Here is a 24,641-nt window from a genome sequence, read left to right on the forward strand (position 1 = left end):
ATAGTTGCTCCCACTCCCCTTATGCCCAAGCCTCCTGGAAAACGCAGGATAAAGGCCAAACTCCTGCGCTTGACATTCAAGGCCCTCCACCCATCTTCCCAGGCACTCCCCAGCACGAATGCTGCATGTCCACCCCCCTGGGCCCTTCTCCGATCTCTGAATATATGTGAGCCTTGAGGCTTTGGGGACCCCAGCTGTGGCGTTCCCCAGAGGGCACTGTCCCCCCACCCTTGCCCATTCGAACGCTATTTGTTATTCAAGCTTGACTCAAGTCCTAACTCCACCAATCCTCTCCTTGTCCCCCACCTAGATGTGACCTTCTTGGAAGGAGGAGGGCAGCAGGACATTAGAGAAAGAATGCAAGTCTGGATCCTGTGATCGGACTTAAATGTGAACAAGCTCACTAGCTCACTGGGGCTGGGCTTTTGAGACCAGTCTGTGAGGTGGGGAGGGAGCAGAAGCAGAATGCAGTTTGGAGGTTCTTGTGATCATGGGCGGGCGGGGGGGGGGGGTGGATGGTTTGAACCAGGAAAACAGCAGTGGAGATGGTGAGCAAAGGTTAGATTCTGTTATATTTTGAAGGCAGATCTGAAAGGTATTGCCCAAGGACTGGTTGTGGGTGTTAAAAAAAAGAAAAGTTAAAGTTGATTATGAGATTTCTGGCCTACGTAGTAACTGGTAAGCGGCAAGAACAAACTTGGATGGTGGATATTAAGAGTCTAGTTTCGGACATACTTAGGAGCCTCTTACACATCCAGATAGAGATGTCGAGACTGAAAAGGACAGGTAGTAAGACAGAAGCGGGTGGGATCCCCAAAGAAAGTATTTCAAGGAGGAAAGCATGAGCAGTCATGTCCAATACCCAGCTGAGAAGCCTAGTGAGATGACCACAAAAGTTGACCATTACACATTTCCTGTGTGGAGGCCCTTTGTGACCTTGGCAAATGTGGCCGTGTGAAGTAGTAGACACAAAAGCCCGAACCTGAGAGGTTTCAAGAGGGAAGAGTGAACTTTTGAAAAGTTTTGCCATAACGGGCAATCAGTCAGTGGTGGAGTACTGGGATCAAAACTGAATTTTTCAGAGCTCCTGGGTGGCTCAGTCGTTAAGCGTCTGTCTTCGGCTCAGGTCATGATCCCAGGGTCCTGAGATCGAGCCCCGCATCGGGCTCCCTGCTCTGCGGGAAGCCTGCTTCTCCCTCTCCCGCTCCCCCTGCTTGTGTTCCCTCTCTCGCTGTGTCTCTCTCTGTCAAATAAATAAATAAGATCTTTAAAAAAACGAAAACAAAAAAATTTTTCTATGGGAAAAATAGTGTCTTCAAGACACATTTGACCACAGCTTCTACTTCCTTCTGTTCTTCCTACCCAGAGACAGACAATGTTTCAGGGTTTCGCCAGAATGAAGTGCAGTGTTGAGCTCTCAGTGACTGAAGGAATCCCCCCCCGCCCCCCCACCAAGTTTCTCTGAAAACCAGGGAACTCTTTCTTATTTAAAGCCCAGTCCCTGGGACTCTGGCCACACCCACCTCTCTCCTTCCCAGCATAACGGCCAATTTGTCATTCTTTCTAAATTTCTCAATTTCGCCCATGAAGGCAGGGGGACCTTTTTCAAGAGAGTCATAGATTTTCCAGTAAGCAGTACTGGTAGATCACAGTTTTTCCTAGCAACTTAAAAAGATATAAATAATTTAAAAATTTAATGTTCTTCTCCATAGGAAAAAAAAAATATTTGGCATATCAACTGCAGAAATGTTAAGTGCATTTTAGTTCTCAGAAAATACACCCTGTGTCAGGTACATAATTTCATTTAGCCTATTGTACAGAGCAAGCTCTTGTGAGGGGGTCTGTCATGTCTCCATTATTCCCAACCCCTATTGGGGTTTAATCATATTCAGGGCTATTTGCAACTATGGTTTCCCATTTCAAATGACATTAGGTTAAAATTAAGCCTATAACTTATACTTTGGGATTTAATATGCAACGTTTTCCATCAGCATATTATACTGGTTAAGTTGCTTTTGAGCAATGTAAAGGAAAAATAAAATAAAAATATCCAACTTAGTGTGAGAACTTGAGAACCACTCACTTTAATTTTCCTGAAGGTCATGTCCAGTAGGGAAATACCTGGGAGCAATGTGGCTGGAATCCCGTCAATCTCATACCAATGTCTGTGAAAAGGTCAATTGCCCCTCTCGAGGCAATGAGTGTTTGTTTCTTTTTAAGATTTTATTTTATTTTTAACCATATTATTATTTTATTGTTAAGGAATCCAGTTCTAGGACTGTCGTGAAGTAGAGCCCAGGCTGGGTTAACAGTCATGAGTCTTAGAGGTAACTACACCGGACTCCAGACTTTCTGGTTATAAGCACTGGCTTCTCTCTCTACCTCAGCTGAAAACCCAAACTCATGAGTTCTCAATCCCTGACTCCCTATTCCCGGAAGATGCCAAAGCCAACTATGTAGGAGCCTTTTTCAGAGGAGAAGACAACTTTGCTTTGCTTTTTGAGGCAGGCAGCAACCCCAAACCATGGACAGGTTGGGACCTGTGCAGGCCTCAATGGTTAAAGATTTTATCTTTAAGTAATCTCCCCACCCACTGTGGGGCTCAAACTCACAACCCAAGATCAAGAGTCACACACTCCACCAACTGAGCCAGCCAGGGGCCCCAAGGCAATGAGTCTTTTTGAAATAATGGTTTGGGCTGGCTCCTGGGTTCCCCGTGGTCTCTGACTTCCCCGTGGTCTCTGACTTCACATAGAGCTGCCAGTGAGAATTACACCGGTTGGGAATGGTGCCTCCTGGAGTTGTGCAGTGCACAACCTACACAACTATGGTCCTGCTTCAGGGAGCTTACATGGGTAGAAGAAGAGAATGGCAGAGTACAAATAGCTGGGAGTTTCTTCAACAGTGGTCCTGCCTTTATGGACATTGAGTCCCTCTCTGCTCCCTTCCAATGGAGAGGGCTGAGGGCACTACATGCGCCCCTGCCACCATACGGTTCAACAACATCCCACATGTCATATTGACTGCTGGGTCTGTAACCATGATGCACAAAAAAACCCCACCCCCCCAAAAAAAAACCCAGAAACAAAACAAAACAAAACAACAACCACAATACAACTGTAAGTTTGTTCTACTTCTATGTGCTCAGAAAAATGGCTCCCAGGTCTCTACACGAGAAGCACCATAATCTCATGGTAGTCAGAGAACCCATGTCCTGCACACCCCCGGCTAAGGCTGCACCACTAGCTCCCACTGCTTACGAGGCACCACAACGCCCAGGCATTCAGGAGCCCCTTCTGTCACTTCTCATGTCCTCCTCCCCAGGCTCCGTGGGTTTTTCCTATACTTCTGCCCTCTGCCGAATGCTGGATTCAGTTCCTTGAGGTCCCTGAGGAAATTCTGGGTCTGTCAGAGAAACATCTACAAGGTAATGGCGTTCTCTTGTGAATCAGTTGTATGTTACCAAAAACCCTTACTATGGACTGAACAAGCGTGTCTTTCCCAAATTCACATGCTGAAACCCAAATCCCCAATGTGATGGTATTTGGAGATGGGGCCTTTGGGAAGTAGTTATGGTTAGATTAGGTCACGAGGGTGGGACTTCATGATGGAATTAATGCCTTTAAAAAAAAAAGATTTATTTATTAGAGAGAGAGAGCGCACAAGCCAGGGGAGCGGCAGGCAGAGGGAGAATCAGGCTCCCCGCTGAGCAGGGAGCCCAATTTCGGGGCTGGATCCCAGGACCCTGGGATCATGACCCGAGCCGAAGGCAGATGCCCAACTGACTGAGCCACCCAGGCACTCCTGTAATTAATGTCTTTATAAGAAGAGTGAGAGACTTGAGATCCCTCCCTCTCTCCCTGCCATGTGAAGATACAGGGAGAAGGTGGCCATCTATAAACCAGGAAGCAAGCCCTTACCAAGAACCCAACCATGCTGGCTTCCTGACCTTGGACTTCCTATCTCCAGGACTCTGAGAAATGTGTGTCATTTAAGCCATCCAGTATATGGTATTTTGTTACAGAAGCCCAAGCTGAGACAACCCTCTCCAAAGAAGACGGAGAAGAAAGGAAAATCTAACCTGGAAAGTTCTTTCTTCCTCTGATCTGAATCTGACTTCTAGCCGGTTTAGGTCCTAGTTTTGCCCTGAGGAACAATATGTATGTGATTTACGCTCTCCTACCTTCAGCCTTCACCTTCAGAAGCTCATTGTCATGGTTCTCTTCAGTATTTTCTTCCGCAAGCTGAATTTCCCTAGTTCCTTCTCTGTATGGCCTGGTTTCCAGAAGCTTCCCACCATAGTTAGTTTGTTGCTCTGGGTTGATGCGCTTTACAAAACGTAGGGCCTAGAAATGACCATCCACCTAGACACGGTTACACAGGAGCAGTCTCTATTTATTTTCATGTGCATGTTAGCATTTTATTTGACATAAGGTAGTTACGGGATATTTAAAGTGTTTTAAGAATTGGCTTTTAAAAAATAGACTAGATTGGTACATAGGCCAAAAAAAAAAAACAACAAACCTGTATTTGAGCTATTACTCTATGGTATGTATTTTGAAGTGACCTACATGGCTACATTGGGTAATACCTACTAGAAGATCTTTGTGACCTTTGGCAGGTCCTTTCTCCCACTTTGGGTCTTGATAACTTCATCAGGGAAATGGGGTGTTAAGTGGTAGTATCTAAGCTTTTCGTAGTTTGTTCTTCTTTCTTAGCCGCCCAAGTGTTTCCCAATATTGAAGTGCAACCACCCAGCTCTGCTGCCCACAGACACATGGTTGGAGCCACAGGACCAGATTCTCCTCCATCTCTCCTTGGAGTGAGAAATGTGGTGAGACAGGGGTGTAGGTGGAGGGAAGGGGGGGGCTAATCCCGAGTCCAGGACCAAGAGACCAAGGTTTATTCTGAGCTCCTTCATCTGAGCCAGACTAAGTTGGAAATTAGGGCAGAGGGAAAAGCCCCTTTCCCCACTTCCCTTCTTGTATGTCTGTGCCAAGGTGGGAGACACTCACTAGGGTGATGGTCTCCTCACTACATGTGCTCCTATTGGGGTGCCTCTCTTCTCCCCAGTGATGTCTACTCACACTGGCATTTACAGGAGAGGGAAGGTCTCCAGCAGTGCAAGGAAGGTGTGGCCTCACTGTGCCACAGTCACCTGTGGCCACACGCCCAGGAGAACTAAGTCTCAGTTTTAGCTTCCTCCATTCATCCCGGCCCCTCCACCCATAATGTGACCCAGAATTTCCACTTCACAGAGTGAATTACCTGTAGTCAGTCCTCATGAGATCAAATCCTACCATGTCAATGTGGCTCTGGAAGGAGAGAGAAGCTGCCTTGTTTTTCACAGCTCCCCCTTCAATGGTCTCTGACCCCAAGGTGCTCTGTGTCTGCTGAGCTGACCTTGATTCAGTGTTTCAGCTTCTCGCTGACACTTCCACAGCCGGCCCCGTGCCCTGCCTCCTTCCCTCCCATGTCCTCGATCCCCAGGTGGGGGGCCTTTACTCAGTCTTCTCTGGTCTAATCTAATCGCCCACAAGCAAACGCATCTGCTGCTTTCTCTCTCTGACAGACTTGATTTGTCTTGATGTGTCAGCCTTTGGGCTGCTGAGGCCGTGCTGACCTCTTTGGGGAGCTCAGCTTTTGTGGTGCCCAGGAACCCACTCTCCCAAGGGCTCTATCACCCTGTTTTTCATCACAGCAGATGATGGGTTTTTCTAAAAAGGACCTGGGAGGGGCGCCTGGGTGGCTCAGTTGGTTCGGTGTCTGCCTTCCGCTGGGGTCATGGTCCCAGGGTCCTGGGATCGAGCCCCGCATCGGGCTCCCTGCTCAGCCTGTCGCTCCCCCTGCTGTGTGCGCTCTCTCTCTATTAAATAAATAAATAAATAAATAAATAAATAAAATAAAATCTTTAAAAAATAAAGAGGACCGGGGCGCCTGGGTGGCTCAGTTGGTTAAGCGACTGCCTTCAGCTCAGGTCATGATCCTGGAGTCCCAGGATCGAGTCCCACGTCGGGCTCCCTGCTCAGCAGGGAGTCTGCTTCTCCCTCTGACCCTCTTCCCTCTCGTGCTCTCTATCTCTCATTCTCTCTCTCTCAAATAAATAAATAAATAAAATCTTAAAAAAAAAAAATAAAATAAAAAATAAAGAGGACCTGGGAGGGCAGCCCACACCATGACTAAAGCTGTCAACATCTCTCCTTTCTAAAGAAACCTTTCTTTCTTTCTCCCTCCCACCTACCCGGCAAGGGCCAGGGGCCAGGGGCCAGAGGTGGGGTGGACACTTCAGCTGCCATCATATCAATTAGACAACAGTTCTTTAGACACCGGACGCACTGACAAAAGGGGCAAAACATTATGTATCAGATCACGTTTATTATATTTTAATCCTATCCTATCATCATATTTGTATTCATTTGCTAGGGCTGCCATAACAAACTACCACTGAGTGTCTGGCTTAAATAACAAATTTATTTGTTCACGGTTCCAGAGACAGGAAGTCCAAGATCAAGGTGCCCGCAGAGTTGGTTTCCTCTGAGGTCTCTCTCTCCTTGGCTCGCAGGTGCCTCTTTGCTGCCCCTTCAACATGGTTGTTCCTCTGTGCACACATCCCTAGTGTCTCCCCATGTGTCCAAATCTCCCCTTCCAATAAGGACACCAGTAAGATTGGATTAGGGCTCACCCTAACAGCCTTGATTACCTCTTTAAAGATCCTATCTCCAAATGAAGCCACATTCTGAGGTACTAGGGGGTAGGCCTTCAATGTATGGTTTTGGGGGACACAACTCATCCCCTAACAATATTGTCTCCCGATCCCATCATCGACTTGTGCTGAGATCACAGCAAAAAGAACTGTCTCAAACTGCAGCGTGGGAGGTTTTTGCTAGATATAAGAAAGGTTCAGGCATAACCCAAATTGAGATCCTGGGGTGGAATCTCACCTGGGGTGGGGAAGAAGGAGTAAAGGTAAAGGCGGGCATCCCAGAAAATACACATTCCCATCCATTTGGGATCCTTTCTAGAATTAGGTTAAACGAAATGATTTTTCAGTCCCGACATTCATTCATTCATTCAATCATTTCATTTAGCAAACATCCACTGAGGCCCTCACGGTGTGCCAGACACCAGGAATCCAGAAGCAAACCCATGAAGGTTCTTGCCCCCCAAAGGGGGACTTATGTGTACTGATATCTAAACCGTGAACAGGATGGGAGGAGGGCAGGGGCAGCTGAAAGAAGTGTCAAGAATACTATGAGGCTTGCACAATAATGAAACCACAGACCTCAGCCCATGATCAGCAGAGGCTTGTGTATTTCCTTGCTGGTGCTCAGCAGTTCCCACGCTCAGAGCAGCACCCTCTATTTGAGAGAAGCTTGCAAAAAGCATCACCTCCCTGGGTTTGGGAGATCTGAAGGACCTCGTACTTTGAGCCAGCCCAGGGGAAGCTGGAGACGTTTCTAAGGCCCACACCTAGGGCCGGCAGGTAGGAGGGGGGCATGGCTGGCCCTGTAGTGGAGTCACCGTAGCCACAAGCCAGGAGGTTTGGGATCCAGTGAGCCTGGACCCTGAGCCTACTATAGCTGCAGTCAGGCAGGCATTCCCAAACCAGACCCCTCTTCCCCTTGCTCCTCACCAAAGCTGAGTCACACCCACCCTGGGGAGCCCACCAGGTCCCTGGGATCTGCTGGAATGTGTGTGGCAGCCGGGCGCAGAGGCAGGGCTGCCCGTGTCGGACACATCAATCCACAAGGCACCAGACGCCTCTATCTGGAAGGTAAGCCTGCCATCTAGTGTCCAAGTCTGAGAGGCGCAGGGGCAAGCAAGCTCTCCTTGCCCTGTTGGCCGTGCTCAGCCTGCGGCTTCTGCTTTGGCCACCCTCCATGAAGGCACACCACTTTCCTTTCAGGGTGGATTTGATTTTTTGGAAACAGCTAAAAGTCACTCTAAGCCAAACGGTTACTGATGGGAATACAAAGAAATAACACAGATTTTCCTCTGGGGTTTGTAACCATCTTTGTAACCAAGGGCAAGTGATTATTTTGAAGAATGTATATAATTTCAGTGAATGTCTTGAGATTAAAAGTCCCATTATTTTAAAGCCAATAATGTGTATCATGGAATCCGACTAAAGCACATCTTTAGGGAAAATTTAAAATACACCTCCCCCCCTTCCCTCCAAAATGAGTGCTGGTGCGGCTTTTTCCTTGCAGGCTCATGTTTTTGTAAAAAAGGAAGAACGCTTTCTTTGATTTAGTCAGCTGCCAAGCAGGAAGTCATCCATACAGCCTGACAGATGACAGAGCCCACTCTTCCCTCAAGTGCTGGTCCCTCAGAACTGAGTACTGAACCCAGAGATTTGGGTCTTGTTTGCCATGGGGCTTTCTTCAGAAGACTTCAGATCCAGGAAAGGGCTAATGGAGAGACACTAGGCAGGATGTCAGCTCTGTTCTTGTTTCTCCAAGAAAGTGTGGAGCTCAGTGCCCAAGCCAGGGGTGGCAAAGGGCCTGAAGTCCATCTGAGGACACAGAGGGTGCCAGAAAGCTAAAGCATCAGAGACTCAGCTATGTGGTCATTGGGATCATGGGTTGAATGGTTGCTGCTTCCCTGAAAAGCAGGAGCCTCAGAGTCCCAGACTGAGCCTGACTGAGGTGGGAGAGGCTAAAGAAAGTCCTCCCCAAATCGGCAAACTTCCTGAGCAGCTCTAAGCTCCTTGTGTCTTAGGAAAAGGCTCCTCCTGCAACACTTAGAGACCGCTTTTCCTGAAGCAAAAGGTAGACCCCTCTCCTAGGACCCTTGCTAACTTCCACATTATCTGAGCACAAAGGGTCACTTCAGTTGGACCAAGCCTGGAATTTAAGCCTGACCATCAGGTGTTGAGGAAGGTGAACTAATTTTTTTAAATATGGAACAAGGTCAGGAAAACAGGGCCCTCACTCGGCCTTGAGTGTCTAGCAACTCCATTATTCCCTTGATTAGCAGTATGCTGGTGCCGGAAGAGTCCCAGCTCGTAATCACAGAAGGTACAAAAAGGTTTTCAAAAATTACTAATATTCCAAATGAAATAATGGACCTAGGCAGCAATCATCAATGCTAACCGATGCTAAAATCATCGGCGAAAGATTAATGGGGAACTCTGTGGGCTGACACTACCTAAACCTAATGATCGATGTTGGCAACATTAAGTGTGAAACATCCAGATATTATATGTCTCACAGTAAAAGCACCACCCTATGAAGTATGGGTGCCTAAAAATATTGATCTTGAATCTAATCGAGGCCCTAAATATAACTATCAGTTTACCGGGAATATGGAGGACAGAGGAACATTTTATCTGACTCCACAAAAAATAATCAAATACAGAACACAGACATTATACAGGACAAATGAGCCAGTTCCTCCCCAAATCAATGGCCAGGATGGACTGCCTCAGAACAAAAGAAACCAAGAGACACAACTATATGCAACATGTGGATTTTGAAAAAGCCAACTGTAAAAAAGGTGTCTGGAGATAATTAAGAAATTTGAATATGGACTGGGTTTAGATGATTTTGAGGAATTATTGTTAATTTTGTTAGGTAAGTAATGACATTGCGGGATGTAAAAAAGTCTTATCAATTAGAGATACAGGGGCACCTGGGTGGCTCAGACGGTTAAGCATTTGCCTTCGACTCAGGTCACGGTCCCAGGGTCCTGGGATCGAGCCCCGCATTGAGCCCCACATCGGGCTCCCTGCTCGGCAGGGAGTCCACTTCTCCCTTTCTCTCTGCTCTCTTCCAGCTTGAGCCCTCTCTCTCTGGCTTACTCTCTCTCCAGTAAATTAATAAAATCTTAAAAAAATTAGAGATACAGGGGCACCTGGGTGGCTCAGTCGTTAAGCGTCTGCCTTCGGCTCCGGTCATGGTCCCAGGATCCTGGGATTGAGCCCCGCATCAGGCTCCCTGCTCGGCGGGAAGTCTGCTTCTCCCTCTCCCTCTCCCCCTGCTTGTGTTCCCTCTCTCACTGTGTCTCTCTCTGTCAAATAAATAAATAAAATCTTTAAAAAAAAATTAGAGATACAAACAAATTTTCAGGTGAAAGGACAAGCTATCTAATATTTGCTTAAAATACGCAAGCAGGAAAAAAGGGAAAGACAGATGAAGTAAGGATGGCATAATGTTGATAATTATTGAAGCTGGTTGATGGATATAGGGAGGTCCTTTTATTCTAATTTTGAGTATGTTTAGAAATTACCATAAACACACACACAGTGTGGTGCCCCTGACTCCCATGCAGATCTCAGTTCATATCATATTATGTAAAATATAGCCTCAGTCTGGGTCTGGGGAGAACAGGTAGACTCAGATGGAAGAAGCAAGGAATGCCCCTGGCAAGTTTGGGAGACTGTTCCTTCAGGCATTTTGGATTTGAAAAGATAACTGAAAACAGCAATGAGATAGATAGCACCATATACCTATCAGAATAGCCAAAATCCAGAACACTGACAAAACCAAATGCAAAATGGTAGAGTTAGTCTATGATACTATCATAATGGATACACGTCATTATATGTTTGCTGAAACCCACAGAATTTATAAAACCAAGAATGAATCCTAATGTAAACTATGGACTTTGAGTGATAATGATGTATCAATGCAGACTGATCAGTTGTAACAAATGTACCACTCTGCTGGGGGAGGCTAGGCAACCTGTCAAAGCAGGAAGTATATGGGAAATCTCTGTATCTTTCTACCCATTTTGTTGCAAACCTGAAGACTGATCTAAAAAATAAAGTCTAGGGGCACCTGGGTGGCTCAGCTGGTTAAGCATCTGCCTTCAGCTCGGGTTGTGATCCCACGGTCCTTCGATCGAGCCCCATATGGGGCTCCCTGTTCAGCGGAGAATCTGCTTCTCCCTCTACCTCTGCCACCCGCCCCCTCCCCCGCTCATGCTCGTTCTCTCTCTCTCTCTCTTTCTCTCTCTCACTCTCTCAAGTGAATAAATAAAATCTTTAAAAAAATAAAATAACTTTTTTAAAAAGATTTTATTTATTTGACAGAGAGACAGCGAGAGAGGGAACACAAGCAGGGGGAGTGGGAGAGGGAGAAGCCAGCTTCCCACTGAGCAGGGAGCCCAATGCGTGACTCGATCCGAGGACCCGGGGATCATGACCTGAGCCGAAGGCAGGCACTTAACGACTGACCCACCCAGGCACCCCTGAAATGATCTTTTAAAAGCTCCTCCACAGTCTCCAAAATGGATAATTGGGACAAAACAGACTTCTATGTGAGAAGACTCTAAAAGGCTACTACTTCTTTGCAGTGCTGGGAACTGGCTACTGACTAAGCCGAAATAAGCAGCATCTGTCATAGACACACACACACAAGGACATCCTCAGGGCACACATCGACAAGTCAGAACAGAGAGGAGCAGATGCACAGGTGTGCCAACACACCCATGTAAACTGACTACACACATGTAAACTGACCCCAGCAGAGACCCCAGCACAGCCAGCCCTCTGCACAAATACCCGAATGCCCCCAGGGCACCAGAACACACCTGCTTCCCAGACACTGCTGAAATAGAAATCCAAAGACAAACAAATGAACTCAGTAGCACTGAACATTAACACGGGGCTATACAGAGGCAGAAGGCTTGGCAAAAGAAAAAAAACCAAACTCTCAAACATCCATCCTACTACTACGGGAACATCTCGATTAACCTGAGGGTAAGTTTAAAGTTGTGTCTCCCCCCCCAAAAAAAGCGTCCATAGAAAAAAGACAGCACTTGACTTTCTCGTGCTTCATTCTTCTCACCATACACTCCCTCTAAGAGACCTCATCTAAACTAAAGCCTCATTCAGCGCGTGTCTACTAACCACTCCCAATTCTCGGGTCTCTAGCTCTTGCCTCTTTCTCCAAGCTGCAGACTTCTATGTTCAACTGCTATCGAACATTTCCTCTTTTTTTTTTTTTAAGATTTTATTTATTTATTTGCCAGAGAGACACAGTGAGAGAGGGAACACAAGCAGGGGGAGTGGGAGAGGGAGAAGCAGGCTTCCCGCAGAGCAGGGAGCCCGATGCGGGGCTTGATCCCAGGAGCCCGGGATCATGACCTGAGCCAAAGGCAGACGCTTAACGACTGAGTCACCCAGGCGCCCCTGAACATTTCCTCTTGGATGTCGTATTGTAGTTAAGGTACAGGCTAAGCTTATTTCTCCCTCCTGGAAAAATTCAGAGGTAGACTGCCCAGGGCAAGTGACAGGGCACGGCCATCTTCAACATTTTCATTTCTGAGCCCATGTTGGCTCCTTCAGTGCTGGTGATATTTCGGCCAGTGGAAAGGAGAAAAGAGGCAGGAGAGGTTCATGCCTAATCCTTCTTTTATTTATTTATTTATTTATTTATTTATTTATTTATTTGAGAGAGAGGGAGAGAGAAAGAGAGAGCGCATTCATAAGACAGGAAAGGGGCAGAGGGAGAAGGGGAGAGAGAGGGAGAGAACCAGACTCCCCACTGAGCGCGGAGCTGGAAACGGGGCTCGATTTCAGGACCCTGAGATCATAACCTGAGTCAAAACCAAGAGTTGGGCGCTTACCCAAATGAGCCCCTATGCCCAGTCCTTCTAAGAGCAAGACACACATCACTTCTCACATCCCACTGGCTGGAGTATGGTCATATGGTTACCTTCTGCAAGGGAAGCTGGGAAGTAAAATCATTAGGTGGGGGGCCATGTGCCAGTGACCACTATCCTTGCAGAAGGGCAGAAAGGTATTGGGGGATAATCGGAACCCAGTTACATCCCTTGGATACCTCAAACTCAATATAAATAAGTGTAAATTCATCATGTTCTTTGCCTCTGCTTCCAACAGTGCCTCCTCCAATTCCCAGCTTGACAGATACTCTACCACTTACCCAGCTCCCCAAGTCGGTTTGCTGGATATTGAATTAAATGTTAAACACTGAATTTGAATTTCAGATAAAAAAAGGAATTATTTTTTAGTATCAATATGTCCCAAATATTGCATATATTTTTTTCTGCTAAATCCAGCAACCCTACACCCAAGCCAGAAGCCTTAGAGCCATTCTGAATTCCTCCCTCCTTTCCCACTTTCTTTTTCTTTTTTTTTTTAAGATTTTATTTATTTGAGAGAGAGAGAGATAGAGAGCATGAGTGGGGAGAGAGGCAGATGGAGAGGGAGAAGCAGACTCCCCACTGAGGAGGGAGCCCGATGCAGGGCTTGATCCCAGGACCCTGGGATCATGACCTGAGCTGAAGGCAGACGCTCAACAACTGAGCCACCCGGGGACCCCTCCCCTTCTTTTTCCCACTTTCAATTGCCTTCCAAGCCCTGCTGATTCTTTTCTATAATATTTCTCATTCTGTCCCCTCTTCTCCAACTCCACTGTGACTTCCTTGGTTTGGGCCATCACCCCCTCTCTCAAAGACTCCTGTAATTAATTGCCTTCCATTTGGCCTTCCTGTTTCCAGCCTTGCCCCTTCTAATTCATGCTATGCACAATAGGTAAACTGGTCTTTCTAAAACACAAACCTGACCACATCACTCCTCTGCTTAAAATCCTTCCATTGTTCCCCATGGCTTTCAGGATAAACTTCAGACTGATTAGCCAGGCTGATAAAGCCCTTGATCATTTGATTTCTCTTTCTCCCTTGGTAGGCCTGTCCCTAACTTATTATTTTAGGCACATACTTTTGCTCCCAAAGCCCTTGATGCACTGTATTGCAATAGCTGACTTGTCTGTGTGTTTCCCCAAGCACATTTTACATTTTCCTTCAGGGCAAGGATTATGGCTTATTATTCTTTATACATTGAGCAACCGGCACTAATAAACAATTAATGTTTATTGGATGAATTATGGTTCTCCAGCTTGCATTGCTCCTATTCCCATCCCTGTGTGGTTCAACACGTCTTAGTTGGACACTTCCCTCCATTCCAGATGTGGACCTTTCTGCACCAGTCTTAAGCCTGTTATACCTTTATTCTCACTGAAACTCTCTGAGCTCTGATTTCCATGGCTCAACCACGATGAAAAAGCTTCTTGTCCACTCCATTACGCTCCTACCTAATGGACGTTAGGATAAAGAAATGACACCTTACCGAATGAGGCCCTAGCCAGTGCCCCCCTGAGCTGAGTTTCAGATCATGATTCCAGTTGACATAGGGCAGCTGTTAGATGAGAGTTTCTCGCCTGCCCTCCCAACCCCCACAGTTTGTCCCCAGCCCTTCCTCATCCCCTGGGGAGTAACTTCTCTCTCTCTCTCTCTCTCTTTTTTGTTTTGGGCCACAGCAGTGTTTAGCAGGAGCTGGCAGCCATGCCTTGTTTGCGCTGTGATCTAACACCAGCTGACAGGTGGGTTTCGGGGTGTCTCTGGGGCCGTGGCCTGTTTAGTGGATTTACCACTCTAAACTCAATTACAGGAGACTTTAATGTTCCACAGGCAATTCCAGTCCCTTTTTGATAAAAACTCTGGTGAGTAAATAAGTCAGAATGGTGATAGGGGCCTGCCATTTAATATTCACTGAAGTACACATGTTTGGAAATTGGAAGTAGAGTTTAATCCATTTTCATATTTATATCGACATGAAGCTTTAAAAAGGACCCCTCCTTTTCTCCACCAATCTTGTCAATTCCTCCTCTGGAAAGATAAAGATAAAATGGATATAAACTTTATTTATTTTTTTAAGTTAGAAATATGTGACATTATGATAATTAAAGCGTGAGCTTCAGATCTGTTCATTTTCAACTCAGAACTAATTCTTGCATTTCATTTGAACTCCCAGGAAAGGCAGGTAACAGATAAACCAAAGTCACTGCTGTTTCTGACGGCTAGACTTTTGGATTTGACTTTGCTACGGGAGCTCAGTGAAAAGCAGATGTTGGGAACAGAGAGATCTTAGCTCCAAGATCTTACAATTTAGGGGAAGGTTTCACAGCCATTCCAAGTAATGTAAAAGCACCCCTTTTAAAATAAAGGCAAGGCTCACAAAAAAATAACAAGCATTCATGCTCACTGATAAAGGTTACAGGACTATTCAGTGAGGGAGACCCAAAACCTGGGGAGAAAGCGTTAACACAGGGAAGGGAGTGATGCGTTGTTTTGCTGTTCCCCCACTCTACCTTGTTTTTTTTTTAATGTGGATGAATGTTTAAGTATGGCGCTGTGGTCAAAGGCATCTCTTTTAATAATGCAACACACAGCGTCCTGAGGGGACAGCCGTTGATTTGGAAACTGAATATGGTGCACTCTAAATTCTCCTCCCCAAGGAAGGCTGACTAACTGATAAGTGCCACGAGCTAGCACGGGGACTCATTCTGTCAAATCAACTTGCTGGAAAGGCCCCATGCAGGATCTGCTCCAGTCTCTGGGAGCTAATGTGAGCAGACACTTGTGACATTAGACAGTGCAGCAGGCCTGGCGAGAAGGAAAAGTTCACCATCCGCCAGCAAGGTGGTCTTTAGATGACAAGGATAAAGAAATCAGTGCAAATTTGTTGATGTAACAACTTGGAAAAGTATGCTTTCAAAAAAAAAAAAAAAAAAGCCACTCTGTGGAGAGAGGATCAAAAGGAAGAACGGCAACAATAGAACTTGGAAGCTTTCTTTGGGCTTTCTGTACCTTTTGTGATAGGGCCTTTTCTCCCGGTCCTTTTTCTCTACTGGGGGATCTTCAGTTATGTGAGTGAGGCCCACTGCACAAACCACTGCTCCATCTAAAACCAAAAAATAAATAAAATAAAATAAAGGTAAAGAAAGGAAAAGTAATGAAGAGAAAAGAAAAGAAAATGCTCGTGCCTTTGCCTTACCGGGGTAAGTAGCATGTCTCCTCTTTCAGATGGGTGATCCCCTGACTGTTTCTGAGAATTCTCATCTCTGATCCTGGTGCATTAGTCCTGGAGGAAAACTGAAGCAACTGTTCTCTCGGAAGAGACATGGAGATAAGATGTTACCTCTGTGTCTGACACAAAATGTAAGTAGATGTCTATAACTGGATCAAGTATTTTAAGAATCAAATAGCACGACAGGGAAAAACTGGAGTTATTAATATCAGATAGAGGAATTTGATGATGTTGAGTGTCTGATTCAAAGAGGTGGTTCTGCCAAGGTTTTTCCCCCTTGGTGGGGTAGTATAGCATACTTCTTCCATATTTAAAATAGAAAAAAAATACATAACTTTGAGTATGGTGAGCTAAATCAGCTCTCCCGTGGCAGCTGAAAGAGCATGGGCTCTGGAGAGAGATACCCTGTGTTCAGGTCCTGGCTCTGCCACTGATTAATCTGTGATCTTGGGAAAGTTATTTCATAAAAACATTTACCTCGTAAGATTATTCTAAAAATAACTGCTTCATAAGAGTCTCATCATGAGTGAATACATGTGAAGTTCTGAGTTCAGAGTCTAAGTGCACCATAAATTTGGCTGTGATTATTATTTAAATGAGTTTCCATAGGTTCTTTTTTGAAATCCAAATTCAATTAATTAACATATAGTGTCTTATTAGTTTCAGAGGTAGAGCTCAGGGATTCATCAGTTGTATACAACACCCAGTGCTCATTACATCACCCAGTTACCCCATCCCCCCACCCATCTCCCCTCCAGCTACCCTCAGTTTGTTTCCTTTGGTTATGAGTTGGTTTCCAAACCCAAAAGACTCCACCCGAAAACTTGTAGAACTCATACAGGAATTCAGTAAAGTGGCAGGATATAAAATCAATGCACAGAAATCAGTGGCATTCCTATACACCAACAACAAGACAGAAGAAAGAGAAATTAAGGAGTCGATCCCATTTACAATTGCACCCAAAACCATAAGATACCTAGGAATAAATCTAACCAAAGAGGCAAAGAATCTACACTCAGAAAACTATAAAATACTCATGAAAGAAATTGAGGAAGACACAAAGAAATGGAAAAACGTGCCATGCTCATGGATTGGAAGAACAAATATTGTGAAAACATCTATGCTACTTACAGCAATCTACACATTTAATGCAATCCCTATCAAAATACCATCAACTTTTTTCAAAGAAATGGAACAAATAATCCTAAAATTTGTATGGAACCAGAAAAGACCCCGAATAGCCAGAGGAATGTTGAAAAAGAAAAGCAAAGCTGGTGGCATCACAATTCCGGACTTCAAGCTCTATTACAAAGCTGTCATCATCAAGACACTATGGTACTGGCACAAAAACAGACATATAGATCAATGGAACAGAATAGAGAGCCCAGAAATGGACCCTCAACTCTATGGTCAACTAATCTTTGACAAAGCAGGAAAGAATATCCAATGGAAGGAAGACAGTCTCTTCAACAAATGGTGTTGGGAAAATTGGACAGCCACATGCAGAAGAATGAAACTGGACCATTTCCTTACACCACACACAAAAACAAACTCAAAACGGATGAAAGACCTAAATGTGAGACAGGAATCCATCAAAATCCTTGAGGAGAACACAGGCCCCTTAGACCTGAGCTGCAGCAACTTCTTCCTAGAAACATCACCAAAGGCAAGGGAAGCAAGGGCAAAAATGAATTATTGGGACTTCATCAAGATGAGAGGCTTTTGCACAGCAAAGGAAACAGTCAACAAAACCAAAAGAAAACTGACAGAATGGGAGAAGATATTTGCAAATGACATATCAGATAAAGGGCTAGTATCCAGAATCTATAAAGAACTTCAAACTCAACACCCAAAGAACAAATAATCCAATCAAGAAATGGGCAGAAGTCTTCTTTTTTTTTTTTTTAACATATAATGTATTATTTGTTTCAGAGGTACAGGAGGGGAAGAATGAAGAGGGGGAAACTGGAGGGGGAGACGAACCATGAGAGACTATGGACTCTGAGAAACAAACTGAGGGTTCTAGAGGGGAGGGGGGTGGGGGGATGGGTTAGCCTGGTGATGGATATTAAAGAGGGCACATTCTGCATGGAGCACTGGGTGTTATACACAAACAATGAATCATGGAACACTACATCAAAAACTAATGATGTAATGTGTGGTGATTAACATAACATAGTAAAAAAATAAAAAATAAATAAAATGCATTTTGACTTAAAAAAAAAAAGAAATGGGCAGAAAACATGAACAGATATTTCTGCAAAGAAGACATCCAAATGGCCAACAGACACATGAAAAAGTGCTCAACATCACTCGACATCAGGGACATACAAATCAAAACCTCAATGAGATAACACCTCACACCAGTCAGAATGGCTAAAATTAAGTCAGGAAATGACAGATGGCGAGGATGTGGAAAAAGGGTAACCTTCCTACACTGTTGGTGGGAATGAAAGCTGGTGCAGCCACTCTGGAAAACAGTATGGAGGTTCCTCAAAAAGTTGAAAATAGAGCTATCCTACGACCTAGCAATTGCACTACTGGGTATTTACTCCAAAGATACAAACGTAGTGATCTGAAGGGGCATGTGCACCCCAATGTTTATAGCAGCAATGTCCACAATAGCCAAGGAAAGAGCCCAGATGTCCATCAACAGATGAATGGATAAAGAAGATGTGGTATATATATAATGGAATATTATGCAGCCAACACAAAAATGAAATCTTGCCATTTGCAACGACGTGGATGAACTAGAGGGTATTATGCTAAGCGAAATAAGTCAATCAGAGAAAGACAAGTATCATATGATCTCACTGATATGAGGAATTTGAGAAACAAAACAGAGGATCATAGGGCAAGGGAGGGAAAAATGAAACAAGACGAAACCAGAGAGGGAGACAAACTATAAGAGACTCTTAATCTCAGGAAACAAACTGAGGGTTGCTGGAGTGGTGGGGGGTGGGAGGGATGGGGTGGCTGGGTGATGGACACTGGGGAGGGTATGTGCTATGGTGAGCACTGTGAATTGTGTAAGACTGATGAATCACAGACCTGTACCCCTGAAACAAGTAATTATTATATGTTAATAAAAAAATTAAAAAGAAAAACACTTAAAGAGTTGGTTTCCATAGGTTCTTAATGACTGTAACTAAAAGGAAGGGTTCTGTGGTCAAGTAAGTTTAGGAACCAGGTTTAACACAATTAAGCATTTTTTTTTAACCGTGGTATTTTTCAGCACCTTTGTTATGTAAACATGCATGATGAACACCCAAGGAAGAATTTGCTTTCTAGTATTTGATCCTATAAACCCTTTTCCCAGCAAATGCTGTTCCTCAAGTGAAGGAAAAACAGTATTCCCAAACTCTGGTTCAGGAGTTAAAGACATTTTTGAGTCATGGTGCCTGATCCACTAAGGATCAGTAATTTATTTTTTATTTTTTTAATCTTTTTTTAATTTATTTTTTAATCTTTTTTTGTTTTGTTTTTCCTAAGTAGGCACTCCTCCGCTGAATGTGGGGCTTGAACTCACAACTCCAAGATCAAGAGTTGCATGGGCCAGGTGCCCCCTAAGGCAGGAATTTAAAGAATGGTAATTGGTTACCATACAGACCTCAGAGGTCTCAAAACACTCCCTTTGAAAAAATAGTATTTTGTAAAGTGGTACTGCAGGAGGCAGAATAGTGTATGGTTAAAACCCAGACACTGGAGTTGCACAAACCCAGGTTTAAATCTGTCAGGCAAGTTATTTCCTATCTCTAAGTGATCAGTGTCCTCAGCTGTGACATGGGGTTGGTGGGGATATTTACCTCCCAGCCTTGCTAGATCCACTAAATGAGGTAATGGTTGGCTCTGTCAGCTATTGTTGATGTATATATCCCAACAGAGGGGCTAGTATTTGCCAACAGATAAGGAATCGGTCATTTTGTGCCCAACTGCTCTACTCACTCAGTGCCTCTAGGATGCAGTGGAAAAAGCACTGGAATGGGAGCCGACATCCATGGGTTTTAGAGCACCTTTGTGCTAAAATGAGCAGATGAGCAGAGAGGACATATTTATCAAGATTAGCACACTTCTGTGCCCAGTTTTCTCGTCTGCAAAAAATCAAAGCAGCAGCACACCTTTCCTGCTTGTCTCCGGGTTACTGTAAGGCCCAGAGAAGCTCGTGTACATATGATTCTCTTAAACTGGAAAGACCTACTGCTGTTGCAGACATAACTCCTTGAAAGCTTACTACAGTCCAGATAGCATACTCGGTCTTACATATAAGACCTCATTTTAATCTTCACTGCGAGGTGGGTATTTTTATACCAGTTTAAGGGATGAGGAAACAGAGGCTCAGGGAGGCTAGATACTGCTGATTTCCCCCCCAAGTTCTCACACCTAGTAAGTGGTAGAGTCAAGAATCAAGTCCAGATTTGTCTGACTCCAAAGGTCCTAGAACCACTGTGCTTCAAAAATACCATTAAAATACATTTTACGTTCAAAATTAGTATTGGCCACATACACTTTCTCTGCTAGTGTCTACAAACATCTTTTTGATATTGTAAAAATCTCTAACTTGGACAGCAGCCACCAGTTAAATGAATGAAGATGCAGCATTGGGTAGAAAACAGAATGATCAACGCAGGATCCAGCCTCTTAACTGGATGATGATTTATGGATACTGGCCAGCTGGTTAACTTTCCCTGGGACCTATGTATGTTTGCTTCGATTATTATCATGACTGGCATATGTCGGAGGGCACCAACTCGGAGGAAGTTGTAACCTGTGTTAACTGATCTCTAGCTCCTCAGAGCTTCTGGATGGCAAATTGATGTACACAGCAAGTGGCTTCACAGACTGGGGTAGAGCAAGGTCTGTCAGAGTGGGAAAATCCATATTAATGATATGCTATAAAACACTTTTTGTTAGTTATATATATTCCTTTACTTTCATTTCCCAAGAATAGCTCAGCTGTCAAAGCATTTCCAAGATTTCCATAGATTCGGCAAATACTGTGCGATCGAATTATTGCTCTGAGAGAAGTTGCAATTAAAACACATTAATCATTGTAACAAAGGATCCTTATTGAGGCTGACAAAGGTGGTGAAATCTGATGAATAATTAGTCTGGTTAATCTTTTAAAAGTGAATTAAACCGCTAACAAGTTAAATCACTATGATTTTCAGAATAAGCCTCCAGGGTGAGCAGAGAATGGGAATATTATCTTCATTTTTAAAAGATACTTTCTTCCTCATTCTTAATCTCTCGGCTTGCACTAGAGGCCCTGGGTTACAACAGTGGGGCCCTGAGGAGCAGCTGGGGGGAACAAGGCCGGTCAAGGAGGGAGGGCATGTTCTTAACTCCCACCTGCCACACAGTGATTTCTTAGTGTATCTAAAATGAAGAGTAGATAGAAGAATCATGCATGGATGACCTTTAAATGTGATCCAGAACTAACATGGCACCTGCTCACTAGCCATTCTCAATGACCTAAAGTGGATCCATCACACGGTTCTGATTTCATCCCCACCGTAAGCCAACCAACCATGACAATGGGGTCCTTCTACGATTTCCTCTTTTGCTCTTCTCTCCAGTCAGATGGCTTATTCTTCCAGACAAGACCTCTTCTCTTTGCATTTCAATTACTCTGGCAGGTTTGCCATGCTCTGAAATAAACCAAGATGGACAAATACAGACTGATAAGTCATGGGAAATGGACAGAATGGGACAATAATCATTTGGGTTAAAGTCTTGACATTGGCTGAGCCTCCACAATTCCGGGGAGTTCTAGGGGATGCTATAATGTGTTGTCCACACCCCCTTCAGGAAGGAAGGACTTACTCCTCCAGTAGCTGGGAAAGCTGCTGGAATCTGGCCTTCGGCTATTAGCCTTGAAAACTGCCCCTCCTCAACAAGGCCACACTTCCTTCCAGACGTAGCTGACATCCAATTGGCCAAATCACTTGGGGTCTTGACAAACAAACTAAGAGAATAAGCAATACCCACAGAAAAATTAATATGTCCTGGAATCTCCCCAATCACTCTGGCAATTTCCAAGCTACTTTGATTATTCTTTACTCTCCTGGTGATGCCCTTGCCTCAGGTCACTGTGAGAGAAAGCCAAATTTAAATGGGCTTGCCATGAATTGGACCCACCTCTATCTCAGGCTTGAACCTAGGGAATCTTAACAAAACTGTTAAGTATCAAGGGAAAGTTTGGGAAGCAAGCTAAACTGGACCTCAGAGAAAGGCGAAGAGGAATGGAGGTCACTTGGCCCAGGATAAGGGAAGTTCTATTCGCTCCCTTGCAACGCAAAAAGTCTATTATGAGGAGAGTGTTCAATTCTTCTTTGACTTTCCATAGGAACAAACAAGATTGAAACAGGGAGGACTTTACTAGGATTACCAACATTGAACATTGAAAACTTCAGAGAGATTAAATCAAACTAGTGTGTGTGTGTGTGTGTGTGTGTGTTCTATTTTTTATTTTCAGGATTGCCTTTAAAATATTTTGTTTTGGGGCGCCTGGGTGGCTCAGTCGGTTAAGTGTCTGCCTTTGACTCGGGTCATGATCTCAGGACCCTAGGATCAAGCCCCGAGTCGGGCTCCCTGCTCAATGGGGAGTCTGCTTCTCCCTCTCCTTCTGCCCCTCCCCATGCTCCTGCTCTCTCTCTCAAATAAATAAAACCTTAAAAAAATAAATATTTTGGGGCACCTGGGTGGCTCAGTCGTTAGGCGTCTGCCTTCGGCTCAGGTCATGATCCCAGGGTCCTGGGATGGAGCCCTGCATCGGGCTCCCTGCTCGGCGGGAAGCCTGCTTCTCCCTCTCCCACTCCCCCTGCTTGTGTTCCCTTTCTGGCTGTGTCTCTCTCTGTGAAATCAATCAATAAATAAATACTTTATTACTGTGTAACATACTCAGATGGCTGCAGTTCAGTCTGCAGAACAACGTATATTCAGAGAATTCTAACGATCCCCGATCCTCCCACCTTAATCCTTCCCTCTCCCACAGGAAGTCATTTTATGTTTTTACTTTGGTTTGGCCTATATTCCTTTTCAAAAAATATCTTTCTTCCTTTCTACTATTTCTCTTCAGTCATTTGTCTACTGTGCTTCTTCTCTTTTGAGTTTTCCTAATTTAGCCTTTATTTCTGAAATAAATCTCTTTCCCTTTATTTCTAATTCTTTCCTAGGTCTATCAACTCATTTCCAAATTTTTCTCAAAGTTACCATTCTTTTAACTCTTCTATCATTTTCTCGATTTCTTTTAGCTTCTCTGAAGTATTAGGATATACTTTTCACCTTTTTTGTGACCATATTTTTCTAAGTGGTTGTAATTTGGGAGCAAAAATGTTTCCTTGATGCCCCAGCTTCAGTGACCTACATCTTCCCTCCTCTCTCCAGGCCTCTACCCATTGCCACGCTTTCTACCCCTCCCCACTCATCCAGGATATTCCTCCACCAATTGCTGTCTTTTCTCCTTTTCTGTACTTTTAACCTCTCTCCCTACTGGAACTTTTCCTTCAGCATAGAAACATATTTCTATTTACCTATCTTTATTTTTTTTAAAGATTTATTTATTTATTTATGAGAGCGAGCAAGTGGGGGCGGGGGTGCCCCTGTATCTACCTATCTTTAAAAACTACGATAAACTGCCCCCTTCCCATCCTATATCCCCCTTTAGCCATCTTCTTCGCTAATTCTTTTCCTAGCCAACCTTTTGCGAGGTTTATCAGTATGACTTCTTTTCCCAATTCCTCCTCAACCCATGCTGTCAACCCATGCCATGTAGCCCATCTCTACACACCTCTGCTGAAACTCTTGCAAAGGTCCCCACTGACTTCCTTGTTGCTAAATCCAATGACTATTTTTCAGTCTTTATCTTATGGGACCCCTTTCTACTCTTGAACACAACTGACCACTTCCTCTTTCTACAAGTGCTCTCTTTTGCTAGTTCTCTTTCTCTGGTTTCTCCTTCCTTAGCCAATCACACACATTTGCTATTCTGTGGGGGTGGAGGGGGCTTCTGTCCTTGGTCCTTGTCTCTTCCCTTTTGGCCCACTCTCCCTGGGTGATCTCATTCACTGCCTCAATTTCCACTACTACTCAAATACTTATAATTTCCTATTTACTTATTTATTTACTCACATTCCTCTTTATCTGAAAATGAACTTAAGACACCTCGGTAAAATATACATTGAAAAAATTAACAGAAAGTCTAGGCAAAGGGTGTGGAACAAGGGCAGCAAACAAAGTAGAACATAAAATTTGGTTCTAAGATTTCCTACAGTCAGTGCAAAAAGGAAAACAGAACACTGCATATGTTTCACAGTGTTCCTGAAATAAAAGTAAACAATTTGTTAAATAGAAGCACAAAATTTATGGTTCTGAGACATAAGCATTTTGTTCCATGGGTCCTCATAAAGGGGACACTGCACTGTGTTATGGAGCATCCTCACAGTATATCAGCAAATACTACATTTTTCTATAAGGTTTTTTTTTTTAAGATTTTATTTATTTATCTGAGAGAGAGAGAATGAGAGATAGAGAGCACGAGAGGGAAGAGGGTCAGAGGGAGAAGCAGACTCCCTGCTGAGCAGGGAGCCCGGTGTGGGACTCGATCCTGGGACTCCAGGATCATGACCTGAGCCGAAGGCAGTTGCTTAACCAACTGAGCCACCCAGGCGCCCTTTCTACAGGTTTTTAAGATTTATTTATTTTATTTGAGAGAGAGAGAGAGACTGTGTGTGTGTGTGTGTGTGTGTGTGTGTCTGTGCTTTGAGCACGAGGAGGGGCAGAGGGAGAGAACCTTCAAGCAGACTCC

General features: G+C 44.4%; 1 long non-coding RNA gene across 4 annotated transcripts in view; it reads right to left on the reverse strand.

The window, feature by feature from the left end:
- The window catches only part of LOC114209850 (uncharacterized), a 60,556-nt gene that overhangs the window by 12,488 nt on the left and 23,427 nt on the right, over window positions 1-24,641 (reverse strand). For 2 of the 4 annotated variants that reach the window (XR_003609431.2, XR_003609433.2), the window contains 4 exons: window positions 21,363-21,483; window positions 15,803-15,916; window positions 15,616-15,709; window positions 12,102-14,634 (listed from right to left, as the gene is read on the reverse strand). This is a non-coding gene — a long non-coding RNA (uncharacterized LOC114209850). Of the gene's footprint in view, window positions 1-12,101; window positions 14,635-14,654; window positions 15,710-15,802; window positions 15,917-21,362; window positions 21,484-24,641 lie in introns of those variants that run through there. The other 2 variants (XR_015768964.1, XR_003609432.2) reach the window with 2 other exon arrangements.

The sequence above is a fragment of the Eumetopias jubatus genome, unplaced genomic scaffold (genome assembly GCF_037043125.1).
Source record: "Eumetopias jubatus isolate StellerSeaLion01/CBP00866 unplaced genomic scaffold, mEumJub1_p1.0 scaffold_9, whole genome shotgun sequence".
Classification (NCBI taxonomy): Eukaryota; Metazoa; Chordata; class Mammalia; order Carnivora; family Otariidae; genus Eumetopias; species Eumetopias jubatus.